This window comes from Taeniopygia guttata, chromosome 32 (genome assembly GCF_048771995.1).
Source record: "Taeniopygia guttata chromosome 32, bTaeGut7.mat, whole genome shotgun sequence".
Classification (NCBI taxonomy): domain Eukaryota; kingdom Metazoa; phylum Chordata; class Aves; order Passeriformes; family Estrildidae; genus Taeniopygia; species Taeniopygia guttata.
The window spans coordinates 2,970,771-2,982,595 of NC_133057.1; the positions used below are offsets into that span (position 1 = coordinate 2,970,771).

General features: G+C 50.6%; 1 long non-coding RNA gene across 2 annotated transcripts; it reads right to left on the minus strand.

Moving 5' to 3' along the window:
- Positions 1–7,164: 7,164 nt before the first annotated feature.
- Positions 7,165–11,319, minus strand: LOC140681171 (uncharacterized). Of its 2 annotated transcripts, none has more exons than XR_012052406.1 (4): positions 10,486–11,319; positions 10,044–10,202; positions 9,746–9,889; positions 7,165–9,315 (listed from the first exon to the last, which is right to left on the minus strand). It is a non-coding gene; the product is annotated as an uncharacterized lncRNA (long non-coding RNA). The 2 variants fall into 2 exon arrangements; XR_012052405.1 differs by having other exon boundaries at positions 9,746–9,857; positions 10,486–11,313.
- Positions 11,320–11,825: the final 506 nt, after the last annotated feature.

Here is an 11,825-nt window from a genome sequence, read left to right on the forward strand (position 1 = left end):
ATTAAAGAGAGCATTACTGATCTGGTTTCACAGGTGTCTGAATGAATGATGAACAGAAAATCGATACATTCCTAATAATGTTTTTTTGGATAAGTCAGATTTTCCAGAGGATTCAGAAAACAGGTTTGGGTTTGTTTTTTTCTCCCTCTAAAAAATGGCCAAAAGAGTTCATGCTTTCACTTAGTTTTGAAGGGTCACTCAGCTAGTATCAAGGGCAAAGATAGCAGATTCCAAAAAGATGTCCTTGATTTTCAGACTTTTCACAGACAAAACATCATGAAAGAAAAAATTTAAATCAATTGAATTCAGACACCACTTTGCTCTCCATTAAACCACAAACCCACACTCCAACCTAACCCTAAGCCTAAACCCACACCCTAACCTAACCCTAAACCCACACTCTAGCCTAACCCTAACCCTTCTCATTAATACAAACACAGAAACACTGACAGCCTTGGTTGGCAGAAAAAGTAAAACTGTAATTTCTCGACAACTCATTGAGAGCAGTCAATGTTAAAGCCCCTGCCCTGGGTTTCACTGCCACTCCCCACCTGTGCCCATCCCTGCAGGGCAGGACCAGTATCAGGAGGACCTGTGGCAAGAGGTGGTGACAGCAGCAGGCCTCTCTGCCCAGGGTAGAAGGCACAGCACCTCTGCTCCTGGCTGGAACAGGGGCCCCTTGCCCGGGGGGGACATGGTGTCCCAAAAAGAGGAGGGGCCTCAGCAAGAGGCCAATCCCCCAGCAGCTCTAGCAGGGCTCTTGCAATTCTTTATCCAAGGAAAAGGAAATAAATTGTTTTTTCCCTCACATAGTCCCTAGATGCTGGTTTCTCTCCCTTCTAATGCCCTTCACCGTCCCCTCGTGCCCTGCTGTGGGTGACACCCCTGTGCTGGAGGTCACAGCCACGGGCCCCTGGAGTCCGAGGGCTATGTCAGCAGTGGCACCTCTTCCCACAGGAAATCCTGCTGCAGCTGCCATACCCTCAGCAGAGCAGATGCCAAAGGCAGAGCAGGCAGCAGGAGCAGCTGGTCTGTCAGAGCACTGAGCCCCTAACCTTCCTATCCAAATATCTGGATACGCAGTGACTCCGCAACCCGATGTAATCGAATTGGGGGCACTCACCGCTGATGTTTCAGCCCAGAAAGTAGAACTAATTTCAGTCACCTGAGCTTTGGAATCAAGTAGAGAAAAATGAGTTTACATTTGAACTTATTCAGAATATGCCTTTGGAGTGGTACATGCACATGGGACTTCTGGAAAGAAAGAGACCTTTTGACATATCAAAGCTCCGATCAAAAACGGAGAACAAATCTTGGGTTTACTTGAAAGTATCCAGAAACCAGAGGAAGTTGCCATCAGACATTGCAGAGCACACCAAGTGGATAAGACCAAACTGGAATTGGGGAAACATTTAGCCAACGAGAGTGCAGAAGAAGACATGTTAGAAAACATGTTAGAAAACAAAGTTTTCCTTTGCTGCAAAATGAAATATAGGTATTAAGAAACTAGTTCCCCATACGGAAGTTTGTCTCAAGAAAAAGGGGGACTTGGTAAGGACCATAGAACAGAGTGTTAGCGTTCAGGAACACACATAATCACGGGATATGATTATAAGCAGGTGCTTTTATTGAGAGCTCTGGGAATCAGGGGTACAGACCCAAATATGACTCCGACATGACTTTTGAGCTGAACGTATTTTGTATTCTATTGTTATATAACTTACATATTAATTATTAAACTTATATTGTTCTATTGTATACATTAACTTTATTCAAGCATGAGTTTCTCGTGATCTTTCTGAGGCCCCTGACCACACTTTCTCATAATTATTCTTACAAATAAACAGTAATTATATTTAATTACTAAACAATCATCACATCTAACAAGTATATCATTTATCATGTACTAGCTACACAGGTGCAGTTCTAGCAAGGTACAAGGCCTATATGTACCTAAAGTATTTTTTTTTCAGGGCTTACTAAGCTTAATTTTCCTTTTAACCCTAAATCCCCATGATTTTAAAACCTTTTTACTATCACAACCGTCATCAGCACTTGGGGGTGGCACAATTCGAGTGGCACAAACAGTGCATTGAGGCCACTTCACTCTGTTATAAATGCCTATTGCAATGGTTGGCTCTCTCAATTCAGAGATAAATATTATATGTTTGTTAAGGAAAGTATATTGACTTATAGTTGTGTTATTGTGATTTGTTGTTTAGATGTCCTCTGTTCTCCCTACAGTTCATCTTCCCCAGCCCATGCAGTTGCCAAGAGAGGGCTTTAGTAGTCCAGGCCTGAGGAAGGAGGGTGTGTACCTGTGCCTTTTCATAAAACATTTGAGAAAAGGGCAAGCTTGCTACTAGGAAGTGCAGCATGACAACACCTCACCTCCAATCAAGTGGCAAGAAAGAAACCTCCACGGATGAACGGCAAAGAAGAGTCCACTGACAGACCTTGGGAGGGGCCAGGGTTGCCTGAGGCAACCCCCAGGGGTACAAAAAGCGGAGCAGCCAATTTATAGATGAGCTCATGGCTGCGGGGTTGCAAAATCCCAGCATTGCACCGTCCTTTTTCCTTATTCAGTCCTTTCTTGTATTTTGTTAAAGTTTTTAGTAAACCTTTAAAATCCTTAAAAGTGAATGTCGCTTCTCACAGCTCGGAGAGTAACATCCCCTGGGAAACCACCTGAATTCTTTGCTGCAATGTGCTGAGGGCTGCATGGAGAGAAACATCCAGGACAGGGAGGCTCCAGGGGAAATGCTCAGGACAGCCACGGACTGCCCAGAGGGACATGAGAGTGGTGGGTCTGCAGGGAGAAGTCACAGCTGCCTCCCTTCTGAAGCACCCTGAGGACCTGGACAGGGCCGTGCTGTGCCCTGGGCACTGACCTGGAACTGAGGGATGTGGCAGAGGCCTTTGGTGTCAGGGATGTTGAGAAGGCTGGGCAGTGTCACGGTGAGACCTCTCTCAAAGCCCCTGGAAAGGCCAGAGCCATCCCAGAGGGTCCTGGGCACTTGGGAAGGGCACACATAGAACCAGTCTGCAAACAGGGCAGGGAGGGGATGGGGACAGTCACAGACTGGTCAGGCTCAGCAGGGAAGGGGATGTGGCAAATCCTCCTGCAGCCATTCCAGGCACTGGCAGCACATGACAGGGACTGCAGAACACACGTGGCAGGGAAAAGAAGGGGATGTTGTTTGCCCAGACCTTAGCAGGGTCTGTGACATGGTCTGCTGTGGTCTCCTCAGAGCCAGATTGGAGAGACATGGGCTGAAGGAATGGAACATGGGGTGAGTGGGAATTTGGCTGAACAATGAGGGTCAAATGTCGTTCATGGAACAGAGTCCTCTTGGCAGCCACGACCAGGTGACATCCCCCAGTGACCAGCCCTTGACTACAATGGAATATTCATATATTCCCTGTGCCATGGGACAAAATGCACTTCCAAGTCCTTTGTGGATGATGCCAAATTTCTGGAAACCCTTGCGCAGCTGCATCTGGTTAATGCTGCCTGCTAGAGAAAAGCTGAGCAAAACGACACTGGCGGGTTAAATGTGTGAGGCCATCAGGGGCCTCTTTCTCCCTCACTCTCTGTGATCTCCCAAACTTAAGGCAAAGGAAACACCCAAGTTTTGTAGATGCTTGTGGCTGAAAGAAATTAAAAAGCTCAGAGAGTCCACAAAGGCCTATAAAGTTTTACTAATTCATTATGCATTTAGCATAGAAATTGGGATGTCAGTCCCTGAGCTATAAAAGGGCATGTCAGTAGGTTTTGTATAAAGGCACAAGAGGAAAGGTGAAAGAGAGGAGAGACAGAGACAAGAGAGACAGAGACAGACGTGAATCAGAGGAGCAGAGAGAAAACAAGAGAGAGAGAAGAAGAGATCCCCAGTCCTGGTTTCAGCATTGATCCAGCCAATGGGATGTCCAGGGTGCTGGGGCACAAATGTGCCTGGCCTTGGTGGGAGGACCTCTTCACCGATCACTTTTTCCTGCCCTGGCGATAAGTGTCTCACTTTCTGTGCAAATGACTTATCATGTGCTGTTTGTTCTGCTGAACCTTTCTCTAAATGGCTCAGAGGCTTCGGGGGTCTTTGGTGGTCTTGATCCCCCCACAGTCCATGCCCACTTCTCATTCCTGCACTTGGGCCATGTCGTGCTTATGCCCAGGAGCCAGAGCAAGGATGTTTGTCCTGGAAAAGTTCTGCCTTTATCTGCATGGCCCCTTCTGCAGACACAGCCTGTTCTTCCTCAAAATGTGTTATTGTCAAGAAGTCTTGGCTGTTCTTACCAATACTTGTTTGCTCCCACAGCCATCCAGTTTTTGATTTTTGGGACATGCAAACCAGGTCCTGATCTTCTGGGCTTCTACACCCTCCTCAGCAAGGGCCTCAAAAGGCAAAGGCCACAGGTGGAAGCAAAGAAACAACCAATGAGATCAATCCTCTATTGCTGATTCCCATCAGCAGACAATGTCCAGCCACCTCCTGGCAGGAAGGGATAAAGAACATGTACTTTGTGTTTTGTATGAGAAATGTCTTGGTAGAAAACATCCACAGCCCTCCCTGCCAGCCCTATGCCCTTCCTTTCCCTCAGTTTATTGCTGACCATGACATTGCATGGAATGGGAGATCCCTTGGGTCAGTCCAGCCCAGCTGTCCCCTCCCTGTTCCCTCAGGAACACTTGCCCATCCCCACCCATTGCCTGGGGGAATTGCAGACATGCCCTGGGCATGGCAGGGGCAGGGCAGGGCTGGCAATGGCAGGGCAGGGCCCGGGGGGCAGCGAGATGGGAGTGTGCAGCCTGCAGGGACACAGCAGCAGCTGTGGGACAGCGCAGGACAAGCTGTGCTGGACATGGCCAAGGGCCCTGGCAAGGCTGGCAGTGGCCAGGAGAAGCCAAGCCTTGGTGCCCTGGGGCACAGCAGCGTCTTGCCACAAAGGGCTGTGAGGAGGAGACACCTTGTCCTGAGGCACTGGGGCCTCCTGGCACAGCCCCAGCCAGGCTGGGCACTGTCATCCCTTGTCCTGCCCTCAGCATCCCTCCCTATGCCAGTGCTCCCGGCAGAGCCCTGAGCAGGCGGGGAGGGACAGGATCTGCCTTCCCTGGGGCTGGGGCTCAGGCCTTGGCCTTTCTGCTGCCTCCAGCCAGCCCAGGCTCTGCTCAGCAGCTGAGCTGCCTACACAGAGCCTCTGCCTCCCTGCACTCCTGGCCTCAGGGAGCTGCTGGGAAGAGGCCCTGGGGAGCCTTGGTCAGGAATGGCCCTGGGCCCTCCTTCATGCTCCCAGGGACGGCAGGTTCTTCAAAGGACTTGGGCTTTTGCCTTGGGGTCCTGAGAGGTTTGTGCAATCATGGCCTCCAATTATCTGCTGGAATTACTCCCTGGAGATTCTTTGTCAGTAACAACACTCAATGGGGCTCATTAATGCTTCAAGGTACTGCAGTTCTTTTAAAGTAATTCCCTTTTTCCTTCCCACACTGAGTCTCTGAGAGGTTTGTGCCATCCTGGCCTCCAATTCTCCCCTCCAACAAGTCCATGAGGGGTCTGTGTGGATGGACCTCAGGGGACCCATTCATGCTTTGAGACACTTTGGGTTTTTCCTCGGACTTTGACTCCTGGTTAGGTTGGCGCAATCTCCTCTCAGGCCCTGAGCTTCCAGGGCTCAGCTCTAAATGCACCACGGGGCTCATTGGGATCAAGCAAGTCCTGACAAACCATGGCTCTGCCCTGATTTCCCTCTGCTCTAGTGCAGTCCTCGAAGGTTTCCTACAATACTGATGGAAAACTATTTGCAAGAGCTTCCAAAAAATCCACATTCCTCTTTGAAGAGTATATTTTATGACTGTTCTATTTAGAGCAGAGGTGAGTGCAGCATTCAGCGACTGATATTGGCCCAGAGACTCTCCTGAGGATGTCTGGCCTAGTCAGAGAAGCTGTGCCTGGAGGTCTGAGGCAGTGTGGACAACCTTGCCTCACATAGCCCAAGCCCGTCCTGTCTCTGCTCAGTCACCTGGGACCTGCTGAGCTTGGAGAACTGGCTGCGCTCAGGCAAAGAGGGGTTTTCTTCTTTTATTTTTTGAAGCAATCGAAAACTCCTAAGCTTCCCCATTTAAAACAGACACACTCCTCAAGTGTGTGCCAAGCCCTAGGTACCTCCAATGAGGTTCCCCTTCCCCAAGGCAGAGCCCTGCAAGGAATGATGTAGACACACAGGAAGATCTGCAATGAGCACAAATGCAGAGTTGGCTCAGGGCATAATTAGAGCAACTCCTGAAGGACAGACCAGCTTTGCACTCCTTGCAGCTCAAAGCTCCCAGTGGGTCGTTGGGAGGTGTGTGAGTGACTCAAGAGTGAAGGAAGGGAAATGCAGAGAGCCCTGGAAGTGCTTCTGTGCAGACAGGCTGTGGGGAAGGGCACCGCACACCTGCCCATGGCCGGCTGTGAGGGTGGATCATCATCCCAACCTGCACTGGGCATTGCAAGGGACTGCTGCCATGGACACCGCACTGACCCCAGTGCGCCAGCCCATTGCTCAGGGCTGGTGTCACTGCCCAGAGCCAGAGGGGAGCCCTTGCTGTGGGTCTGTGCCGTGGCCGCCTGCCCTGTGCCGCGCGGGCCGGTCAGGCGCCGCGGAACCTGCAGCAAACAGCAGGGCCAGGGCCAAGGCCAGGTCAGGCAGACAGAAAGGGGCAGTGCTGGGCACTGTTTGCATGGCAGCCCTCACTGGGACACCACACCTGGGTCACCTGGCCTGGCAGGTGCCATGGAAACCCCTGGCAGGGACTGATGGCACAGACCCTGGCACTGAGACGCTGCTGCTGGGCCGGGTGCTGAGCACAGGGCTGGGCACACAGAGATGCTTTTGTTCTTGCTGAGCTCCCACTGAGCCAAAGCCTGGCCTGCCCCTCCTCTGGCCACGCTGGAGAGGGGCTGGGGCTGCGGGGGAGCTTGGGAGGGGACACAGCCAGGACAGGTGACCCCCACTGACCCCGGGGATACCCCAGACCATAGGGCATCATGCTCAGGGTATAAAGTGGGGGGAACAAGGAGGAAGGGGGGACATTTGGAGTTATGGCTTTTCTCTTCCTAGGGAACACTTAGGCTGGAGGTGGCCCTGTTTCACCAGTGGGCAGGGTCAGCACCAAAGACAGACACCAACTGAAGGAATTGTGTCATTTATATCATGCACAGCTGCAAAGAATTACAAAAGGATAAGCTCAGCAAAGCACATCATCATTAGCAAAGCATTACAAAAGAAGCTCAGCAATGCATCCAGTCATTGCTACCAGAGATTGCCTGGAGTGATTAAGGAAAGATCCATCACCAGTTAGCCTCAGGCTTTACCATCATCCACAGCCACACATCAGCTGGGGGAAGCCAAGGACTGGAGAGCCACTCCCAGACACTGGGAATTCCTGCAGGTGCCTCCACCTCTGCAGGCATTGAGGCTCCAAGCCCAAAGCTGTGAGAGGACCCAGCTTTTACACTGTTAAACAAACAAGCTGGCATCACTGCCACTGCGAGAACATCTGCTTTCATTCTCCTGCTTTCTCCCAAAGCCTGGCCAGGGCTGAAGGAGGAACCAAGAGAGTTGACTTTGATCCTTCACCCCCAAACAAGGCCAGGTGGGGCCTTGTCTGTTTCTAAATACAGAAATATAAATCCATGTTTTATCAAGGAACACATACATTGATCATGTTGTTAATCATGCTTCGTTAGTGAGTGGATACAAATACAACATTTGCTTGGGAGGTTCATCTAGAGGTGAGCTTTGCCTCAAGGCCTCTTCAGGCCTTGATCACAGCCTGTTCAGGCCTTGGTACTTTGATCGGTCCTGAGACCTACAATCAACTACAATCTTTGTAATAATTCTTTCAGTAACACAGCTTAGATTTAGGTATTAGGCATAAAGGCATCTCCTCTTGTTCTACAATTAAGTGCAGTTTAAGTTCATTACTCAGAGCTATTCACGTTCCTTTTAAAACATGCCTTAATAGTTTCTATTCTCTGTTATTTATCAAATGCCTCTCTTTTCTTGAGACTGTCTCTTTTAAGAAAGGTCCCAATACTCCACTTCCCAGCACAAAGTGTCCCAGCAACTCACCAAGTGCACACACTGCAATGATGACAGGCACTGCCACGAATGCATTTCACAGCAGCCTCTAATTTGGCAGCCACGAAGCCAATCCCACCAAGAAGAATTTTCTTCTTTCTGCCACTCTTCTACTGCTCTTTCTGTCAAGGTGATTCCTGACTGTTGGCCTTCAAACCCATCACTGCTAGCAGTGCAACATCCCCATCTCCTGATAGCCCAGGTTCCTCCTTGGCCAGCAAGCAGATAATCCAAGGCCATGCGGTTCTCTGGAGTCCCCATTTGTGTTTGTTGGAGCTCATAGGCTGTGCTATTGGACATTTTAACAGTATCATTTGCTACCTCTTCTAATAACCCAATGTCCTATTGGACATTTTAACAGTATCATTTACTACCTCTTCTAATAATCCATTCAGCTCATTCATGTAAACTCCACGGGACGGGGCAGCGCACATGGGGCACAGGGTGAACCAGAATCTTTTACTTTCTGAAACCCAAGGCACTCTTTGGGTGGAAAATGTTCTCTGGGCCCTAACTCTTCCGTGTGGTCGTTGCTGAAGGACCCTGAATGGGGGCCCTGCAGCTGGGAGTGGTGAGACACTGACACTGACCAGCTGCAGCACCCCAAGTTCTATTGACATTGGGAGTGATGGTAAAGCACAGAAATCTTCTGACACTGTAGCCTCTATAACTGTAACAGGGTTTGGTTTCTCCTGACGGGAAATCTGAGTGAATCCTGTCACACGGATCATTGTATTCCCGTGTCCCACAGCACAGGTTTCTGTAACTGTCCCTTCATTGACTCCGTTACGAGGCAGAGCCCATTGACAGAGTTCTGGCCACCCCACAGGGTGGGCCCTCCAAGGGAACCCCATTCCTCCCAACTTCAGCTGAGAACATACCCAGCAATTAGTGACACTGAGTGCTTTGGCTACCTTGGTCTTTAAATTTCCAAAACATTTTGATGACTGATCTCTTGGTGAAACTCTGGAGGTGTTTTGGCAAACGTCAGTAGTACTTTAGTGACACCGTTCTTCATTCTTTTTGCTCAATCTCATTCAAGTTAGGAACAATAATTCTGTTGTCCATGGAGCTGGCACCTTTTTAATTACAGTATAATGCTCCAAGGTCCTTTATTGTTCAGCTTTATCATGTTGTCTGTGGGTAACAAGGCTTGGTGGGGCCCTTTCCCCTTTGGCTGGAAGAGGGCCAGGACCTCTATTTAAAGAAAAAAAAAAGGTAAAGAAAAAAAAAAACAAACAATTAGATGAATTGTAAAAGATACAAGTAAAATCCAAGTGCTAGTGAAACAACTTCTGTAACTTTGCATTAAGAGGTAAATGATCTTTTTAAAAAGAGAACTCAGTTATTTACATTGTAAATGTGCTGATGGCATGGATCCATCTTACTGACCTCAACAGCCTTTTTTACAGTTTTTGGGGTTTGTTTCCAACATTGTTATTTTAAATTGTGGTCAAAGCAATAGGAAATTGATTGGGGCCCTTCCAGCTCCAGGCAGGACTGGGAATCTCAACTCTGTCAAACCCCAAATCCTTTAGAAGATGACCTTCCTTCTCACTCTGTGAATGAGCTGCACATTCCCTCTGAAACTGTCAGGGGCTTCTTACAGATGAAAAATCCCACTTACGGCTTTTTGCTCTGGTTTGGAAGTGGGAAGGGCAATTCTCCATCCATCAGCTCCAGACTGCACAGCCTCAGGAACACGGCTCACTTGCCAGCTTTGGCCACTCGTGGCACGTCTAGAGGAGGAAGAAAGTGCAACTGCACGATTCTAGCCAAAAAGAAATGAAGAATGAATAGTGGAGATCCAGGCATTCCTGTGGAGATTCAGGGGTTCAGCTGGGACTATGGGGAGTTTGGGTCCTTGCCAATTGGATGTGTGTCCCCAGCTGCAATCTCCTGGCCTGCAGGGGAGTCTCACTCACCTGCCAAAGCAGAAAGCTCAGGCACTGTGCTCCAACGGGCTCGTCTGATGCAAAGCTGTCAGAGCAATGTGAGGGCAGAGCCAGCCCAGCTGTGCCCAGGGCAGAGGCCAGCAGAGCCCTGGCAGAGCCCAGAGCAGCCTCAGCACCCGCAGAGCCCGGCTGCAAGGAGAGAAACCAGAAACTGCCCGTCAGCTGAAGGCTGCTGTCCCCTTGTCCCAGCTGCCCACAGAGCCCAGGCCATGCTGGCTGTGCCCAGAGCTGTGCCCAGAGCTGCCCATCACTGCTGCCTTTGGGAGCAGAGCAGGAGGGCAGGACATTCCCAGCCTGCAGCCAGCCACGGCACATCCAGCCCTCAGCAGCTGCCCAGAGCAAGAGACTCCTTGTGCTTGTTGCTGTCTCCCAAAAGCTCTGATCCCACCATGCCAGGCAGACGGGGACTCACCTCACGCCATCCTCCGCTGGGAGAAAAGCTGGTCCCAAACGATGTCCTCAGCCTTCTCCAAGGGCACGGCCCATCCACGCTGCAGCTGCTCCCAGGCACTTCCCAATCCCGACTGGACCTTACATAGAACGCTTCCTCTAGAAAAACAAACAACAAACTGTTGAAAAGAGATTAGAGACAAAGGGAAACAAGAAAAAAACTCTTTATCTCTGTCAAGGGCCTGAGGAAGGCCCAACCCCTACATGCTAGGGAAAATCCCACCCATGGGGGAGAGAAGCCCACACTTTCTCTCTTCCCTCCTACACTGCCCCCCAAAATAACAGTGATCCCAAAGCAAACAAGGGCAGTGGAGCAGCCCAAGCCCTTCCTTGCCTGCAAAGCAAAGCAGCCCCTGCACAGGTTCTGGAGTCCCACCTCTGCTCCCACCATGGAGGTTTGTTTGTGTCAGGCTGGCTGCCCCAGCCCCAGCCCCAGCCCCAGCCCAGGCCATGCTGGGTGCTGGGGGCTGTTGGCAGGGCCAGGAGCCAACCCCCATCTTGTATCCACCCAAGCCCGTGCCCCCAGCCCTGCCAAAAAGCAGCTGGGCAGCGACTGAAGTTGCATCTGCCCCAGCACAGGGGGAACCTTTTGTTCCCAGCCAGGCTGTGCAATGCCCAAATCTGGGAGCATTTCCCCAGCTGTGGACTCATCTGCGAATTTGCTGTGGAGCCTGGCTTTGAAGACAGTGCCAGAAGTCCATCATCTTCAGCTGCCAGTGGCCAACTTGAGGAAGAGTTTGTCATCCTTGATGTCATCCTCACTGTCTCCAGCAGCAGCAGCCCCACCTGGTACAGCTTCTCCAGGGGCTCCTTCTCCTTCCCTGGGGGTCAGACCAGGCTGTCAGGGTTCTGCCCAGGGCCCCAGCTGTCAGGGAAGCAGGACAAGCAAAACCAGCTCAGATGGCAGCCACCAGTGCTGGGCAGAGCAGCTCAGCTCCAGCACAAGGGCTGTGTGTTCCCACCCAAAGACCCCAGTGCATTGATACAGGCAGGGAAAAAATCTGGGTTTCCTTGCTTCTGATTGCCAGGGCATGTGTGGACCTGTAACTTACCAGGGCCCTGGAGCAAAGTGTGCATGTGGCTCTCTCCCTTCTTCTATGGCAGGTGAATATCCTGTATCCAAGGTTCACAGAACAGGTCTTCTAATGAAGGTCTGTCCAAGAAGTGCATGGATAAACACCACCTGATAAGATCTTGGCACTCTGGGCAGAGAAACCAGAAACCACCGGTCAGCTAGAGAAGGCTCCTGTCTGCTTTGCCCCACTCTTCCCATGCCCAGGCCATGCTGCTTTTGTGCTCAGA